The sequence below is a fragment of the Helianthus annuus genome, chromosome 7 (genome assembly GCF_002127325.2).
Source record: "Helianthus annuus cultivar XRQ/B chromosome 7, HanXRQr2.0-SUNRISE, whole genome shotgun sequence".
Classification (NCBI taxonomy): domain Eukaryota; kingdom Viridiplantae; phylum Streptophyta; class Magnoliopsida; order Asterales; family Asteraceae; genus Helianthus; species Helianthus annuus.
Window position 1 is genome coordinate 126,799,290 of NC_035439.2, and position 20,274 is coordinate 126,819,563.

The 20,274-nt window shown below is 35.7% G+C and overlaps 2 long non-coding RNA genes across 2 annotated transcripts; both read right to left on the reverse strand.

The window, feature by feature from the left end:
- Window positions 1–8,700: 8,700 nt before the first annotated feature.
- Window positions 8,701–9,343, reverse strand: LOC110902790. Its single transcript, XR_002571423.2, has 2 exons — window positions 9,052–9,343; window positions 8,701–8,978 (listed from the first exon to the last, which is right to left on the reverse strand). It is a non-coding gene; the product is annotated as an uncharacterized LOC110902790 (long non-coding RNA).
- Window positions 9,344–17,009: 7,666 nt separating this feature from the next.
- On the reverse strand, window positions 17,010–17,720 carry LOC118480416. Its single transcript, XR_004862650.1, has 3 exons — window positions 17,565–17,720; window positions 17,108–17,414; window positions 17,010–17,034 (listed from the first exon to the last, which is right to left on the reverse strand). It is a non-coding gene; the product is annotated as an uncharacterized LOC118480416 (long non-coding RNA).
- Between the last annotated feature and the right edge of the window lie 2,554 nt (window positions 17,721–20,274).

Sequence of the window (20,274 nt, forward strand, 5' to 3'; positions counted from 1 at the left end):
GTGCGAGTTGTGCGTTTATAAAGCGGGGAGCAAAAATCGGTAATTCGAGAAATCGATAAAGCATAAACACATAAGCGTAATAAATTCGATAAAGCGTAAGACTGGCGAGTCGTAAGCTTAGTAAAAAAATCAGAGTGCCTCGGGTGTTTAGGCGTCGACTGCCCAAGGTAACCCAGCTATACCCAACAAGTTCGTGCACGCGCGTTGACCTGGAAGACTTATGCTTCCACTGGGATGCAGCTCATGACATTCGTCTTTCTAGTCATCGCGTGGCTCGAGTCGTCACTATAGTCGAGTCCTTGGTGAGAGCTTTTCTTTAAAACCTTTTAGAGAGTGGAACGGTTTATTAAGTTATGGGTTTCACCCCTGACTTAACAACATCGCTCCTAGCTGTGATTGTGCTCACCGAATAAATTCAGGAGTTCCACTGGATCTCGAAATGGAGACTTTCGTCGGGATATGGATGTCACTCCTAGCTCAACGAAAAGTTCTCGTGCTAGAATAAACTGCGCTGAGTGAGTAATCCCATCGAGAGTCCTTGGCTTTCACACCTGGTCTCGACTGGATTACTCGGTTGCGGTATGCGAGTATTTACGAAAACGTGTGTATTGTGTCAGCCTTAGGGAAGGCCAAATAGTATTACAGCCTTAGGAAAGGCTCTTCGTGTGAAGCTGTAGTATGCGGTGTCCACACAAGGTTGTAATTTTAGCAATTTCGATCGAGAGTATCAAGTAGGCCCGTACAAATCCTACTGGATTCACATGAGTCGGCCTGTTGGTACTTAGACTATAGACTAGGTCGTTTCTAAGACAACGACCCAGACTAGGTCGTGTCTTTCCTAATTCCTTATAGTTATGGCTCTGATACCAATCTGTCACACCCCAACCGATGGCGGAATCATCGGGGCGTGGCAGTAGGCGAATCAGATTGCTCAAGATAATCCATAACAACTATATTGCGACAGTATTTAATGCGTTCATTATCCCATACTAATAAACAATACATTCACATAAGTTATCACAGATTTCTTGTTCTCCCGAACAATACAGATCCGACAACATAGAATTTAGGTGAGTTTCTAGACTTCCTAGCTTGATTTGATGTAGACTGCGACTGAACCTGCAACATACGTTAAAACAACGTCAATACAAAAGTATTGGCGAGTATACAAGTTTTGATAGTGTAGCGTAAATAGTTAAAAGTGCTGCGAATTACCAAATACATAAACGAGATACCTCAAAATATATGTATCTAAGACTGATACTACCAGCTAAGTCACTCGAGCTGCGATTGCGATTTCTATTCATCCTAACTAGACCCCGTCGGGTGCTATAGTACTATACTAGTTAAGGCAGGACCTCGCAAGTATAAGTCCTAACACATATGTAACTAGCATCACGTGTAAATATGCATAACAGTTATTCGCAAGTGATAAGCAGTTTGATTGAATAATTCATTTTGATAAATTCAATTTAATAGGAACGTATGTTACACCCAAAATGCGATAAAAAGGGTTCGAGTATACTCACAGTCGGTGTTCGGCAAGCAAACACAACTTGGTTGGATTGAAGGGAGCACGTCTGAGATTATCCTGATTACAGATCGATAGCGTGAGCGTTGAATAGTGCGTTAAACGGAGCAAGGTGTCAATAGATCGGATGGCAATCCGATCGAGTGGTCAGTCGATTTGATGAAAGATGTGTTTGTGTATGATGGTTTGCCTTTTGAAGTTTTCGTTGTAGCATTTTGAAAACAGAGAAATATCTCCACCTTTCAGGTAGGTCGATCGAACGGCTGTTCGATCGGGTGATAACCCGATTGGTGGACACTTTAGTGAGAACAAGTTCACAGCAGTTTGTCACTCGATCGGAGTGTAGTTCAATCGGGTGACAATCCGTTTGTATTGAATACGTTGAAAATTATTTGAGTGTTGAAGTCTAAACACCACATGGTCGGGTGGTAGTCCGATCGGGTGACAATCCGATCGGACAGCAGTCCGTTCAATGTTCAAACTCCAAATTGTTGAAATCAAAGTCAAGTGTGGGACCCAAGGTGCAATCCGGTCGGATGGCAGTCCGTTCGGATGACTGCCCTGTCCGATCGGACGGAAATCCGTCCAAACGATCTAGTCGTCCTTGGCACTTGACTATTTTGAAGGTTTTTGGCGGTTTCGATTGAGACGACGTTGTGACGTGCTAAGTAACAGAAACCCCATCTCGAACCAATGGACCCGGTCGGACAGGAATCACCTAAATCTAACTGGTTTACTGGTTCGTGACGGTCGTTCTTGGTTAACCCAAAATCGGTCGTCTCTTTGTTAGAAACCAGATCTTGAACCAACACGACACCAAGAATGAGTATAAGGTCGGTATAAGCTCTGATTCTATCGGTCTTGAGTGCACTGAGTGTAAAAGAGTTGAAAGAAAGTTGGAAAACCACCTTTCAATCCTTTTAACCGTGAATGGGTGTAGATTTATGCGAAAACATTGTTTAATCTGGTGGAAATTCTTCAGATCTGAGTTGTCCTTGGGGGAATGAGGCCAAAGCTTAAAGTTCATAAGAACTCCATGATGCCATCATCCTAGAACACCCCAAATCCACTTATTTCACGGTTAAAAGTTAAGATTCAAAGGTGAAAAAGATGAAGAAGTGCGCGTAGATCATAGAAGTACAACATTTAGGTTGAAAACTTACAAGAATCGCGAGAAATCGAGAGAAAATAGCCCCAAAGCGTGCTAGTCGAGTGAGAGCTCCACATCAGGGAAAATGATGTGAGAGTGGGGGTATTTATAGGCAAGAGAGGAGAGTAGGTGGTGCAGTTATTCAGATCGGATGGCAGTCCGATCGGATGACAGTCCGATCGGATGGCAGTCCGATCGGATGGCAGTCCAATCGGATGGCAGTCCGGTCGAATTGTCATTCGATCAACTGTCTCCAGCGAGTTGAGTTTGGCGTTTCGTTTCGATCGTCAAGCGTTGCGACAGTCTGGGTACACATTTTCATCCACATTTTCATATATTTATTTTAATTAGTCACATTGGGTCGTATATACATATCCGTGTTCCAAATCTTGCGATAATCAAGTTACGCGTGCCTGCGAGTGCGTTTTTGAGTGTTGTGCTACCTTGCAACACATCACGGCTATGAAGGAGGGTAGAATTGGTACTTATTCGGCATCATCGTGGTTGTCAGCAAGGGCAATGTGATGTGATAGCGAAAATACTGCGATATAGCGATGTATGCGATATAGTTACATTATGATCCGAATCCCTGGTGCTAGGCGTAACGAGTATAACGAGTGGTAACAGCGCACGAACGTGCGGGTTGTTACACTAATCCCATACCCATATCCTGTTGTAAAATCTTGTCCGGTATCTGTCACATTACCCGTTGAGTATTTGTCAGGCATATAGCTGTTGGGTTCGACTATACCTGCGGGTGTCGGGTATACCCGTTAGTGTTTTAAAAAATACGTATTGGAATTTTCATGTATATATATTTTTATTTTCCTTTAAAGTTTTAGGTTCTTAAAATATATACAATATATCAAATTATGATAAATAACATGCATATCATCATCACCGTAAAAGTATATAAAAGATTTAAGAATGTAAACATGTTATAATATTAATCTCAAGAAGGAATTTGGTATTTCATAGCATATAAATATAACTAATATTATCAATGTATATATTCAAAAATAAAATTTTATTTTTGAAATAATTAAGCTACTAGAATGAAAAATAACTAAACAGTAGTTAAGGAAATAAAAACAGAAGTTAAACGTTTTTGGGTATATGTTTCAGGTAAACGGGTATATAGTTTCGAGTAATTGGACCGGGTATCACCTAATCTTATACCCGTCCCATACCCGTCATATATTTTTTTCCAGTCTAGTGCGAAAGAGCCTTCCATTATTTTCGGCGTCATCCTTCCGCATTGGCGGCGAGTGGAGTCTAGTATCTGGTCCCATACCCGAGGTATCGGGACCCGTCCCAGATGCTTCAAGTTTCATGTATATCCGTCGGACTCGGGTTTTTTTTGCCATCCCTATTTGAGTTATTGTACGTTTTGGCGCCGTTAAGTCTTGATGCAAAGGTAAGGGTGGTCTAGCGGTTAGGTGGAACCCTCACTAAACGAACCAACCCGGGTTCGATTCCGTTTTATTTCGTAACTGTAGTGCTTCAAATCAGATACGTCGAAATACACGTTTTCGTATGTTTAACGCATCACATAACATGTCGTTTCGACAACTGTAAACAACTAAGACGCCGTCGTCGCAACGCACAACCTATGACGACATTCTAGTTAAATTTATAAAATGTGTTTCCCGTCTCAGTCAATTTGAACTTTTAAAAAGAAGATAGTGTCGCATTAACAATACATATATATATATATATATATATATATATATATATATATATATATATATATATATATATATATATATAGGGTAATGCTCCATAGGAAACCTTAGATTTTTAGAAAACTTTGCAAACTCAACATGTGGCCTACATCTACCCACGTATCCATAGTCAACTCATTATCCTTTTTTCCTCTAAGGGTATATCAGTAATTATACATCTATCCACCCAACCCAAGATCTATTCCCCATTTGATTTGACATTATCATTAATGCCCATCACCTCATTGTACCAAACCCCCCATTTCTTTTAGATTATTTCATTTTTAAAAGCCAAAATTTATAGATCTCTTCTCCATTAATGTCTCTCATATCTCCTTTAACATCTTCTCCTGCATATCATCATTTCTCCATTAATGTCTATGGAGACAAATCCACCAACCTCCGAGTTAATGTCGCCGGTTCATCTGCTCCCCAACAGGTCATTACCAGTGACTTCCATACTGACGAGGAATTAAATGCTCAAGTCAGATCCACGTGAAAACCCCTTCCAGATCTTGTTCCATTCCCGTTTAGATCTCGTTTGTCCACATGTTTAATAATGTTGTTACAGATCTGGATATTTGTGAGTTTTTTACACTTTTTTAGTTTATATAAAATATGATTTGTATATGTTGTTTCAGATCTTGATATTTGTGAGTTTTTTACACTCTTTTAGTTTTATTCAACATATGTTTTCATATATGTTTGATTCTGGGTATTTCGTATGGGTTTTTCTGATTTTGTGGAGTTTATGTTAGTTGATAACTTGAGCATGTAGGTATGAACTTATGAAAGATGATTATAATTTACGGTTCTATTATTTACAGTTAAATATTGAACCGATAAAATATTGAATTAGAAATGATATAGGTATGGACTTTATAAGATGATATTCAACGTCTAGCTCCATTTTTTACACTTAAAATATCAAAAATTATTCATAAAACCTGGTTGTGTAATGTCTGTTTTAGAGATGAAATATGATTTTTTTTGTTAAAATGGTTCTTAAAAGGGGTAAATGTTTATGTAATTTGCAGGTTTTTATTTTTGTGTTAAAAAGTTATGCATGGTTTGGTTGCTTGTTTGGGCTTTTGATAACTATTTTTTGTTGGTTTGGTTGCTTTGTTTTGGGCTTTTGATCTGAATAGTAACTGTTTTTGTGATGTTATTTGAGAAAAAAGATTTTCTGGCTATGAATGTGTTAATATTTATGTCTAGTTAACGACTTAACGGTTTTCTTATCTTTTTGTTATTAGGACGGTGATGGATACAACGGAAATAAGATCCAATTCTCGGGACCGTTGGTTTCGTCAAACGTGGATCAAATGCTCAAGGATCATGACCATGTTTATGTTACAGCACAACACAACTAACACGTGTTATAGTTTGAACTTCTCGGACAAGCATGTGTTACATGTGACATGAAACCCATGTACAACGTAACACGTGTTACGTGTGACATGAAAACACATTTTTATAACTTCCCTAGCATACGCACACCCACATGTTTACAAACCGTTTCTAGACCGACCCAAACAGTAAAGCAAGGGTAGCCCCTGAAAAGCTAAGGCAGCAAAGGTAGCCGCTGAAAAGCTAAGGCAGACTGTCAAAGGAAGCTCCACCATTTTCTTAGTGCTATGTATTTTCGTTTACTATTAATATGTAATGTGAGACTCTTATTGTTTTGTCTAGTACATGATGTTAAAACGGTATGGACTTAACACATTCTGGGAGCCTTAACACACGTTATAAAAGAGGCTTAACACACGTTATATCAGGTATACTATGTTGTTATTAAGTTACTATTGGAGTTTATGCATCCATTCTGGAAGTCTTAACACGCGTTATAATAGAGGCTTAACACACGTTATACATGTCAGACGCGTAACACATGTTACAGTATGTATATACAAATCATGGTGTTTTGGAAACCACTAGCTTATACATAACACCATGTTGGGTTAAACCAATATTATAATTCCATATTAACTTGTACACGTGTTACGATCAGTATATGCACATCATGGTGTTTTGCAAACCACTTTCATATACATGAATACAAGTCGGGTTATAATGGATGCTTACATGTTATCATATGTATACAAGTGGGGTTACAACAAGATTACGATATTAACTAAGCTCACCATTAAACTCATCGCCCCCGTCGACTGTTTTCACCCTTGTCACATTATCATATGTATACAAGTGGGGTTACAACAAGATTACGATATTAACTAAGCTCACCCTTGAGAAGAAAAAGAATAAAGGGTAATTTTGTAAAACATTAAATAGTTTTTTTACTTATCTCATTTATTATCATTTTTTGACTAATTAATTAGTCATAAAGACTAGTATTCTCCACACTAACTTTTTTTGCCTACACACATCAAAAGTTATCTTACATATTTCGAAATTCATCATACACGTTGAAATTTATCCTACACAACTCGTAATTTATGCTACACAACTCGTGATTTATCCTACACTTTAAATTATTTTATTTTATTTTTTTGAAAAAATACATATTTTGAAGATAAGTTACAAAAAATTTAATTTAGTTAGCTATTAAAGAGGAAGACTAGAAATTAATGACTTATGTAGATTTACCAATGTACCCTTATAGTAACATTAAATAATTATATTAAATGAAGTAAAATAAAACATTCTTATTGGTTGAAATTTCTTTTTTTTTTCTTCTTACAAAAAATTTCTTCTCATTTGAACTCTCCACTGTATATATATTGTTAATGCGATTACGTCAAGTGAAAATAAAAAAGTTTATATATTAACACACTTGTAGACATGGTAATTATGTAGCCTTTTAATCATTTGTGTTATTATCTTTTTAAGAAGATAGTGAAAAATTTAGGGGTGTGAATTTTTAATAAGAGACGAAAAATAGTACATTAATTTGATACGGATTTTAAGAGTTTAGGTTTCGTCATAGGATTCAATCAAATCAACAAGTCATGTTCATGTTGATCTGGGGTTTGCAGGCTTACTTGTTTAACCCCATTACTTTTTAATTTATGGAAATGTGTTCTATGCAATATTATAAATCATCTAAGTATTTTTTGCCAAAGTTAAAAAAAAAAAAAAAACTGAGTATTGAGTTTTATAGTTTTAACATATATATTTTATATCCAATTTTACTATTTATACCATAAACATACAATTTTAGAATACCAATATGTAAACAAAATTACATAATAAATTATAATTTTGAGTTACGGGATGCGTTCATATTTACTGCGAAAACCCATCCTTTGTTATGGTTCATGTGGTAGTAACGTTTTCCGTAGTGACGACGGGTATATGCTTTAGTTAGGGTGCGCACAGGCCCATCGTGCACTTCAAGGTGATTCCTCTTATCCAATATGAAAGTAATTGAAATGGGCCTTAAAAAACCTTCATGGGCCATCCTTGTTCTATACCAATATGTTCAATTTTGTATTATTTCATATAGAGTAAATTACAAAACTCGTCTTTTATATTTATGTATACTAGTTATTGCAAACTGTGTCCTTTGTTTTTAATAGTTACAAAAATCGTACTCGATGTTTGCAAACCCTTGGACATTATGTCCTTTAGCCCTAACTCATTTACTTTTTATGGTTAAATATGACCAATTAGACCCCATATAAGGGTATTTTGTTCGTTTTACATGTTCAATTATTATTTTTAAACAAAACCCATTTAATCCCACCCAACCCACCATCAACAAGCACAGTCCAATCTTCATCCCCTTTATCTTTATCTCTGACTAATAATTATTATCACTAACCCTAATTATTTATCATTCGGTGCATATTCCATATGGGCTTCAAATCTTGAATCTTGGGGCATGTTTGGCTAAGCTTTTTGAACCAACTTATTGACTTATTGGCTTTCTGAAAAAGCCAATAAGTCAAAATAGTGTTTGGCTAATTGAAAAGTCCTTTTCAAAACAACTTTTCAGTGGGGAGAAAAAGTCATTTTTGAAAAGTCAGAAATTTGTGACTTTTTGGTGCTTTTCAACAGAATTACAAATTTACACCCTACCAAACAACTTTTTTACCCCCTATCAAACAACTTTTCAATATGAAGAATGTCCTTTTTAGTAATTTTGGCTTTTCCCACCCAATAAGCTAAACAAACACTTTTTTAAAAACTCATTTTCAAAAAGTTATAAGTCAATAAGTCCTTTTAACAAAAAGTCCTTTTTGAGTTAAATAAGCTTAGCCAAACATGCCCTTGATATTAACTCTACACAAATTTTCAATCCAACAACCATCCAAACAGCAATTGAGCAAATAAAAAAGATAGAACAATGAACCATCAATAGATTAAGAACTAAATACGTTAAGTTGCTAGAGTATAGATGTAAACACAAATCATCAATCAATAGATCACACAATCATAATGATATAAACACAGATCCAGATCAGAACACACCCGATTCTCATCAAGCAAGAACATAATAACGACCACGGTAATCATCACGATCTGGGTTGACTAATACGATGGCGTATAGGGCATAGATTATCCCCGGGAGAAAACCCAGTAACGTTAACAAACATATGAAGAATTCCACCTACAAAAGAATAAACATGTCAGTCAGACATTTTCACAAACAGTTGATGTGCATGATGAAAAGGGGGGCTTACAGTGCAGCAACCGTATCGGAGGCAAACTCCGAGAAGGGGAAGAAAAGGGCGAAGAGGATTTCCAACAACAGAGCCAGCGTGATGACATTTTTTATCGGAATTTGATGGAAGATTTGAGTTCGACTTTGGTTGAGAGCTGAGTTTTGGGTTCAAATAAATTATCCAGTATGTATCAACGCAAGATCTGTGAGATAAGAAACCACAACAATTCTTGTGATTTGTGTACACACTCCGTCATCACTTGTTTTTGTTTTTTTTATAGGGAAGAAGATTGGACTGTGTTTGTTGATGGTGGGTTGGGTGGGATTTAATGGGTTTTGTTTAATAATAATAATTAAACATGTAAAATGACCAAAATACCCTTATGTGGGGTTTACTTGGTCATATTTAACCATAAAAAGTAAATGGGTTAGGGCTAAAGGACATAATGTGCAAGGGTTTGAAAAAACTGAGTACGATTTTTGAATTATTAAAGACAAAGAACACAGTTTGCAATAACTAGCATACATAAAGGACGAGTTTTGTAATTTACTCTTTGATATATGAATAAGCAAGAGATAGTTAAAACATGGAATATATGGTCCACGTCTAGGGCTAGGCTGCAGGGGCGACTCTTATGGTGTGTGGGGAGGACTTCCACAGAAGGCCCGTGATTTCGAGGGGCACGAGAGTTTTTTTAAAAGAATCGATATACATATATATATATATATATATATATATATATATATATATATAGGGAGCCGCTAGAATGAAAACCACCTCGAGTTGTAAGAACCGCGAGAACTACACCCCACGGAGCGCCGTTCGCCATGATTTTTTTTTACAAGTAGATGTGTATATTATAAACACAGCCGTAAAAAATCATGGCGAACGGCACTCCGTGGGGTGTAGTTTTTTACACCACAAGTTTGGTGAAAAAAAATTAAAAACACCAAACTTGTGGTGTAAAAAACTACACCCCACGGAGCGCCGTTCGCCATGATTTTTTACGGCTGTGTTTATAATACACACATCTACTTGTAAAAAAAAAATCATGGCGAACGGCGCTCCGTGGGGTGTAGTTCTCGCGGTTCTTACAACTCGGGTGGTTTTCATTCTAGCAGCCCCCTATATATATATATATATATATATATATACATATATATAGGGTAACGTTCATGCGAGAACCACCTTTATTGCGAGAACCGCGAGAACCAATGTAAACACAACCTAAAATAGCTAAAAAAAAACCTAACCCCCACCCCCCTCCCCCAAAAAAAACCTAACCCCCCCCCCCCCAAGCTAAATGCTAAAAACTAAAACCCTCAAAAAACCTACCCCCCCCCCCTAAAAAAACCTAAACCCCCCTCCCCCACCACCAAAAAACCTAACCCCCCCCCCACCCCCAAGCTAAAATGCTAAAAACTAAACCCCCAAAAAACCTAAAAAATTAAAAAAAAAATCTAAATTTTTTTTTTAATATTTTTTATGTTAAAATCGCTAATTTTAGTAGCCAAAAAAAATTTTTTTTTTTAAATTTTGCTACTAAAAGTAGCGATTTTTTTATAAAAAATATTAAAAAAATTGTGTGTTTTTTAGCTATTTTTAGCCATTTTTGGTTGTGTTCACATTGGTTCTCGCGGTTCTCGCAATAAAGGATGGTTCCTAACGGATCTTTGTCCTGTATATATATATATATATATATATATATATATATATATATATATATATATATATATATATAGATATAGATATAGATATATATATATATGGAGAAGATCATGCGAGAACCGCGAGAACCAATGTGAACACAACCAAAAATGCCTAAAAATAGCTAAAAATCACATAAAAAAAATTCTTAATATTTTTTATATAAAAATCGCTACTTTTCGAAACCAAAAAAAAATTTAATTTTTAAAAAAAAAAAATTTTGCCACAAAAAGTAGCGATTTTAGCATAAAAAATATTAAAAAAAATAGATTTTTTTTATTTTTTTAGATTTTTTTAGGTTTTTGGGGGTTTAGTTATTAGCATTTTAGCTGGGGGGTAGTTTTTTTTTAGGTTTTTTGGAGGGTTTTAGTTTTTAGCATTTAGCTTGGGGGGGGGGTTAGGTTTTGTTAACTATTTTAGGTTGTGTTCACATTGGCTCTCGCGGTTCTCACAATAAGGGTGGTTCTCGCATGAGCCCCTCCCTATATATATATATATATATATATATATAAGGTAGGGATATGGTAAAAAGTGTCTAAAATGTAAGAAGGGTAAGAAGTGTTTTAAACCATTGGATATTTGATCTAATGGTTGAGATCAATAGGGTATAAAAATGTAAATTGTGTTTTAATTAGAGGGACCTTATGTAAAATTAAAGGGCAATAGTGTCTTTTTCAATGTTTGAAATATGGTAACCATATCATACATGACCAAAAAACCCCTACATTCACTCCTTTTTCCTTAAATATCGGAATTAATGATTCACCTTAATTGTAGGAGATCTTTGGTTGCATATTCGTCATACATTATCATAAAGAAAACTGTAATCAGGTTCATGGCATGGTGTTTAAACACAACTGGATAAATTGACTATGATTCAAGTCATGGTGTTTTATCTGGAGACATTGTTCATGGCGTGGTGTTTTAAACATCTATGATTCAAGTCATGGTGTTTTATCTGGAGACATTGTATAAAAATCGTAAACCCCATGACTATGATTCAAGTCATGGCTCATGGCGTGGTGTTTTAAACATCTATGCTTCAAAGTCATGGTGTTTTATCTGGAGACATTGTTCATGGCATGGTGTTTTTAACATCTATGATTCAAGTCATTGTGTTTTATCAATACACAACATTCCCAGAACATCTATGATTCAAGTCATGGTGTTTTATTAATACAAAATATTCCCAGATTTTAAAAACACCGTGACTATGATTCAAGTCATGGTGTTTTATCTGGAATCCAAAAAACATTGTAAATCATCAAACAAACAGACGATTCAAGTCATGGTGTTTTATCTGGAATTCAAGTCAGATAAAACACCATGACTTGAATCATAGTCAATGTCTCCAGATGTTTAAACACCACGCCATGAACAATGTCTCCTGATAAAACACCATGACTTGAATCATAGTCAATGTCTCCAAATGTTTAAAACACCACGCCATGAACAATATATCCAGATGTTTAAAACACCACGCCATGAACAATATATGATTAAAAGATGTTGCGATTAAAAGATGATGAAGAAGATAAAACAATCAGATGTATAATGTTTCCTAAAATTTCTCCTAATTCAAAATTCGATTCATCCCTATAAAAACTCATCGCAAGTTTTTTTTTTTTTTTTGGCAGTTATCTTTGAAAACAATTAAATGATAAGAAAGTCAAATTACTAATATACCCTTTTGAATTAATTAGGATAAAGGACACTTGTCACTCCCAAATTATTTCTCACACTTCTTACAAAAGTCCCACTTTGTGCAGGATCCTCTACCTATATATATATATATATGGATAGGAGTTGGCCAGAAAGTCCAAATTTCCTAAAAAGTGTAAAAAGTCATAAAACACCATAATATCAACCATAAAACACACCAAAAACCCACAAATAATATGATGAAGATTACTAAAACATCATGTATGTGGGTTTTGTGTTGTGTTTTAGATGTTAAGGCTCTGATTGTGGAATGACAAATATTATTGTGTTTTATGTTGTTTAGCATTGTGTGTTTTATATTCATAGTTCTACGATGGTGTGTTTGAAGTTTTTATGGACTATTAGAGTTTGAATATGGTGTTTTAGTAATATTCATTCTATTATTTGTGAGTTTTAGATGTGTTTTATGCCTGAAATTATTGTGTTCTATGACTTTTTACACTTTTTAGGAAAAACACACTTTCCGTAGGATCCCCACTCTATATATATATATGTATATATATATATATGTATATATGCTAGTCACTTACCCGCGCGATGCGGCGGGAGTGGTATCACTTAAGTTGGTGAGTTTAGGGCTATCTACGGGGATGTAGTTTCCAATGTGGCTTGTGACGACGATGGTGGTAGTGTAGCAGAATGTGATGGTCGGTTGAGGCCTTCTTCAGCGGCGAGAATCAGCGATTTGCGGCGATTGGTGGTTTCGTGATGGCGTTTGGTGGTTATTGTGCGACTCAGGAGAAAACAAAGAAAATTGTTTGATTCTAGTTATGTTACCTGAAATAGACGGACTACCTAGGCTTTTGTTGGTTCAAATTGTGATACAAATTCACAAATAACTAACATTAACTACTATATTGTAAGATGTACAAAACATAGTCAAAAATTTCCCAAACAGTCTTAGGTTTGTAAGAGTCCTTAATCTTGAATTCCTAAGGTTTGGAACTGAAATTTGTCACAAAATAAAGGATTTCCTTCAATTAGTTTCTTAAGTTCAACCAGCATCATACCTCGAGCAGATTTAGTATCTCCATATTTGGATAATTGTTCATTCTCCCTAAAGTAGTGATCTATAAAAGTCAGTCAGCAAAGGCGCGATAGATGATGCTTAATACAAAAATTAAAGTAAGATAAATAAGTTCGTTTCCAGACAAATGGTTACAAACAAATCAATCGAGTCGTTAATCAAACGATTAAACGCATAAACAAAACAATAAATATGAATTTGTACGTTCTGATACATATCTACTTAGAGGTGGCAGTTTTTTTATTTTTTATTAACCATGCCGCTGCGCTCGTTGCGGCTGCCCTCACCGCGCCGCTGCGGCTGCACTTGTTGCGCTCGCATGCTCACTGCACCGATCAAATTTTAGTAAAGTACACGGATGGTAAGCCAGAGACAACTGAGGTGATGGCACCAAGCAAGAATGACACAGTGCTGAACACTGCTGTTCCCTTTTACCCTGCATATACCAAACAAACTTGCGATTAGTTTATGCACAGCTATTCATAATCATTTTATCATGAAATAAGGATACCTGAACAAATGTCTCGCTCGACCAATAGTTTCCCTTGACGCATTATGCAAGGTTCGCTCGGTCCAACAACTCAAGCAAATGTTTTCTATGTTTTTTAGGGGGAAGATGGGTGCATCTCTCCACAGGGCATACAAGACACAGGTCATTGGCGGAAGCCCGCCAAATTTAACATATAAAGTTTTTTTATATGTTAAATATGGCGAGCTGCCGCCAATAACCTGTGTCTTGTATGCCCTGTGGAGAGATGCACCCATGTTCCCCCTAAAATGCAAAGAAAACATTTGCTTGAGTTGTTGGATAGATTACACAGGCTCAGTTTTTGCATCACAGCCTCAAAACACTTTCAGTTCAGATAGATTACACAGGCTCAGTTTTTGCATCACAGCCTCAAAACACTTTTAGTTCAGACAGATTAAGAACACAAGGTCAGCTTATGCATCATAGACTCAACACTTTTAGTTCAGACAGATTAAGAACACAAGCTCAGCTTTCGCATCACAGCCTCAAACACTTTCAGTTCAGACAGATTAAGAACATTTGGACGGAAGATGTATAACCTTGTAAAGGGTAAAAGGGTTTGTGTTTTCTTGTTCCTTAAGAGTTGTACATTGTGCATTAAGTGTTTTTTCAACACCTTGTTCAATTACCATCTTGTCCTTCACATATGTTTATTAAGGATATCATTTGGCAAATCAGGCATTAACTCTTTTTATAAGTGAGCTGTTTGCCTCGAATCGGTGGATCTCTCCACAGGGCATACAAGACACAGGTCATTGGCGGCAGTCCGCCAAATTTAACATATAAAGTTTTTTTATATGTTAAATATGGCGAGCTGCCGCCAATAACCTATGTTTTGTATGCCCTGGGAGAGAAGCACCCATGTTCCCCCTAAAATGCAAAGAAAACATTTGCTTGAGTTGTTGGATAGATTACACAGGCTCAGTTTTTGCATCACAGCCTCAAAACACTTTTAGTTCAGACAGATTAAGAACACAAGGTCAGCTTATGCATCATAGACTCAACACTTTTAGTTCAGACAGATTAAGAACACAAGCTCAGCTTTCGCATCACAGCCTCAAACACTTTCAGTTCAGACAGATTAAGAACACAAAATCCGGAGTACACAACAAGAGTAATTTGCCACGAAACTTAAACAACCTTTAAGTCTCTATAAATAATTCAGGGATATCTACACTCTACTCACACTTTACAGCCTCAAACACTTTCAGTTCAGCTTTCTCTCAATGCTCACACATCTCACAAAACAACATCACATCTCACAAAAAGGGATGCCAAAAGCAGGGAAGTACAATCTACAGGAAAAAGCAACACTTTACTTTTGTGTGAAAGACAACTTGCTTGCTGCAGTCTCTATAATATATCAACACTCTTCCATACACTGTTTGAAAGACAGCATGCTTGAAAGACAGCATGCTTGCTTCAGTCTCTATAAATAATTCAGGGATATCTACACTCTACTCACACTTTACAAACTCTCAACTACACTCAACTGGAAGACTCAGACATGTAATTGAGAGATGAACACAACTACGGGTAAAGCCATGGCTGCAACACACGGTTGCAAAGTGAGAACTATGCAACCTGGATATTGCCCCGCCAAGATGCTACTCGGATCTTCTATGTACCCTCAAAATACAATCATCATCACAGTCTATTGTGTTATGTAACCTCGCTTTAAAGCATGATGTACAAGAGTATTTTTCCACTAAACTTAAACAACCTTTAAAGCATGACCTAAATATCATAATTATCACACAACCATGACACTTATCAGTCCCAAAAATGAAGGAAAAGATCAAAATATAACAGAACAAAGTAAAATCAAAACTACAAAAACAATTTATCCTTTCACTATGTCATATCTGAAATTAACTTAACTATCATCACCAAAAATACAAATTCAAATATCACAAAACTTTCAACCTAATTTGAAATAACCGCATCTACTAACAAATCTACATCAAGATTAAAGATAAATCAACATTTAGAACCTAACCTGAGTCGATTCATCACAAAACACATGAGAAAATCCTTCGTAAACCTCAGATTTCGTCCTTCGAACATCCGTCAACCGCTTCACCTGAAAAGTAAGAATCACAAAAGAACATGGTAAGATATCTACTAACAAATCTACATCAAGATTAAAGATAAAGCAACTTATCAGAACATCAAACGGATCCCTTGTTCAAATCTGTGGATCCCTTGCCAGATAAAACGGATCCCTTGCCAGAGAGAGAGAAGATCTGATGTTGTTTTGTGAGATGTGTGAGCATTGAGAGAGAAAGCATATGGTGATCCGTGTGAAGTCAAATGGACGGTCCCGATCTTGATCCGTGTGAGAAAGTTTAACAATTGGACGGCAGATGTATACCCTTGTAAAGGGTAAAAGGGTTTGTGTTTTCTTGTGCCTTAACAGTTGTACATTGTGCATTAAGTGTTTTTTCAACACCTTGTTCAATTACCATTTTTTTAACTTTATCACACGGATCAGACATGTACTTTTAGATCTGTGAATCTGTGATAATACTTTTACAACTGGAAGACTCAGACATGTAATTGAGAGATGAACACAACTACGGGTAAAGCCATGGCTGCAACACACGGTTGCAAAGTGAGAACTATGCAACCTGGATATTGCCCCGCCAAGATGCTACTCGGATCTTCTATGTACCCTCAAAATACAATCATCATCACAGTCTATTGTGTTATGTAACCCCGCTTTAAAGCATGATGTACAAGAGTATTTTTCCACTAAACTTAAACAACCTTTAAAGCATGATGTACAGCTGTTTTAAGCACAAGAAACACATATGTAACCTCACAGGCTCAGCTTATGCATCATAGCCTTAACAGTTTCAGTTCAGACATATTAAGAACACAAGCTCAGCTTATGCATCATAGAGACGACAGGCTCAGCTTATGCATCATAGCCTCACAGGCTCAGCTTATGCATCATACCCTCACATGCTCAGCTTATGCATCATACCCTCCGAATGCAAAGAGTTGATATATTCTGAAATCGAAGTAAATAGAAGTTGTTAAGTTGATGTTTTGAAAGTAGGATTATTCAACTGAGATAAACTTACAATTTCAGTTGAGTGTAGTTGAGAGTTTGTAAAGTGTGAGTAGAGTGTAGATATCTCTGGATTATTTATAGAGACTGAAGCTAGCAGTGCTGTCTTTCAAACAGTGTATGGAAGAGTGTTGATATATTATAGAGACTGCAGCAAGCAAGCTGTCTTTCACACAAAAGTAAAGTGTTGCTTTTTCCTGTAGATTGTACTTCCCTGCTTTTGGCATCCCTTTTTGTGAGATGTGTGAGCATTGAGAGAGAAAGCATATGGTGATCCGTGTGAAGTCAAATGGACGGTCCCGATCTTGATCCCTTTTTGTCTGTAGCATAAGTCAAATGGGTTAAGATCAGTTAAAAAACAAAAAGCATAAAAATAACAAAACACATCATAAAACACAAAATATAGTCAAGTTTATATTCTCTCAGTAGCATAGCATGTTAAAAATTAATATTCAAGGCTTAGAAATTACCAAAAAAGAGCGAAAAACCGACTGAATTCGAATCTCAGCCCATTCTTGACACTAATGCTCCGTTAGTTCTCGCAAAGTCAACCATCATAAAAAGAAATCAAGTATTAGTAAAGATTTGATATTAGTTATAACCAGTACACTATTAACTTAAAATAAATTTAATATAAATCACATTTTGTCAAGTTGCAAATATAAAAACCTTTATTTGGCAAGGGATCCACAGATTTGAACAAGGGATCCGTTTGATGTTCTGATAAGTTGCAATGAGTGTTATATATCTTACCATGTTCTTTTGTGATTCTTATCTTTAATCTTGATGTAGATTTGTTAGTAGATGCGCTTATTTCAAATTAGGTTGAAAGTTTTGTGATATTTGAATTTGTATTTTTGGTGATGATAGTTAGCTTATAAAAAAAAAGAAAAGAAAATTGATGAATGATGATAAACTTTACTTTACCTCTGCTTGAGTGAGCATGAGACCACTAAGTGAGGGAACATTCTGCATATGAAGCCCCCATCGATTCGAATGAAGCAGCGTTCAGCGTCGCCAAAGCCAATTCCGAGACTCTCCAAGCAGATACACTTTCTCCGGCAGCCAGAAGATCGGAGTGAGCTTGTTCTGTAATAATAGTGATCGTGACAGTCGTTAACCAAAGGTATAACTAATTAAATTCAGATCCTAAAAAAAGGTTTCCTTGCGAGTTGCGAGTGACATACCTGAGTCGATTCATCACAAAACACATGCGAAAATCCTTCGTAAACCTCAGATTTCGTCCTTCGAACATCCGTCAACCGCTTCACCTGAAAAGTAAGAATCACAAAAGAACATGGTAAGATATATAACACTCATTGCAACTTATCAGAACATCAAACGGATCCCTTGTTCAAATCTGTGGATCCCTTGCCAGATAAAGCTTGTGATACATCTCATGAAACCCTAGATCTGCTCATCGAGCATCCCACAGAACAAACTAAAATCAAAAATACATTACAATCTATCTTTTCACTATTCCATATCTAAATGACCTAAATATCATAATTATCACAAAACCATGATACTTATCAGTCCCAAAAATGAAGGAAAAGATCAAAATATAACAGAACAAAGTAAAATCAAAACTACAAAAACAATTTATCCTTTCACTATGTCATATCTGAAATTAAGCTAACTATCATCACCAAAAATACAAATTCAAATATCACAAAACTTTCAACCTAATTTGAAATAAGCGCATCTACTAACAAATCTACATCAAGATTAAAGATAAGAATCACAAAAGAACATGGTAAGATATATAACACTCATTGCAACTTATCAGAACATCAAACGGATCCCTTGTTCAAATCTGTGGATCCCTTGCCAGATAAAGCTTGTGATACATCTCATGAAACCCTAGATCTGCTCATCGAGCATCCCACAGAACAAACTAAAATCAAAAATACATTACAATCTATCTTTTCACTATTCCATATCTAAATGACCTAAATATCATAATTATCACACAACCATGACACTTATCAGTCCCAAAAATGAAGGAAAAGATCAAAATATAACAGAACAAAGTAAAATCAAAACTACAAAAACAATTTATCTTTTCACTATGTCATATCTGAAATTAAGCTAACTATCATCACCAAAAATACAAATTCAAATATCACAAAACTTTCAACCTAATTTGAAATAACCGCATCTACTAACAAATCTACATCAAGATTAAAGATAAATCAACATTTAGAACCTAACCTGAGTCGATTCATCACAAAACACATGAGAAAATCCTTCGTAAACCTCAGATTTCGTCCTTCGAACATCCGTCAACCGCTTCACCTGAAAAGTAAGAATCACAAAAGAACATGGTAAGATATCACATATGTCCTTCACATATGTTTATTAAAAGCATTAAGTTGCTTTTACCGTTTGATGTTCTGATAAGTTGCTTTATCTTTAACCATGATACTTATCAGTCCCAAAAATGAAGGAAAAGATCAAAATATAACAGAACAAAGTAAAATCAAAACTACAAAAACAATTTATCCTTTCACTATGTCATATCTGAAATTAAGCTAACTATCATCACCAAAATTACAAATTCAAATATCACAAAACTTTCAACCTAATTTGAAATAAGCGCATCTACTAACAAATCTACATCAAGATTAAAGATAAGAATCACAAAAGAACATGGTAAGATATATAACACTCATTGCAACTTATCAGAACATCAAACGGATCCCTTGTTCAAATCTGTGGATCCCTTGCCAGATAAAGCTCGTGATACATCTCATGAAACCCTAGATCTGCTCATCGAGCATCCCACAGAACAAACTAAAATCAAAAATACATAACAATCTATCTTTTCACTATTCCATATCTAAATGACCTAAATATCATAATTATCACACAACCATGACACTTATCAGTCCCAAAAATGAAGGAAAAGATCAAAATATAACAGAATAAAGTAAAATCAAAACTACAAAAACAATTTATCCTTTCACTATGTCATATCTGAAATTAACCTAACTATCATCACCAAAAATACAAATTCAAATATCACAAAACTTTCAACATAATTTGAAATAACCGCATCTATCTACTAACAAATCCACATCAAGATTAAAGATAAATCAACATTTAGAACCTAAACTGAGTCGATTCATCACAAAACACATGCGAAAATCCTTCGTAAACCTCAGATTTTCACAAAAC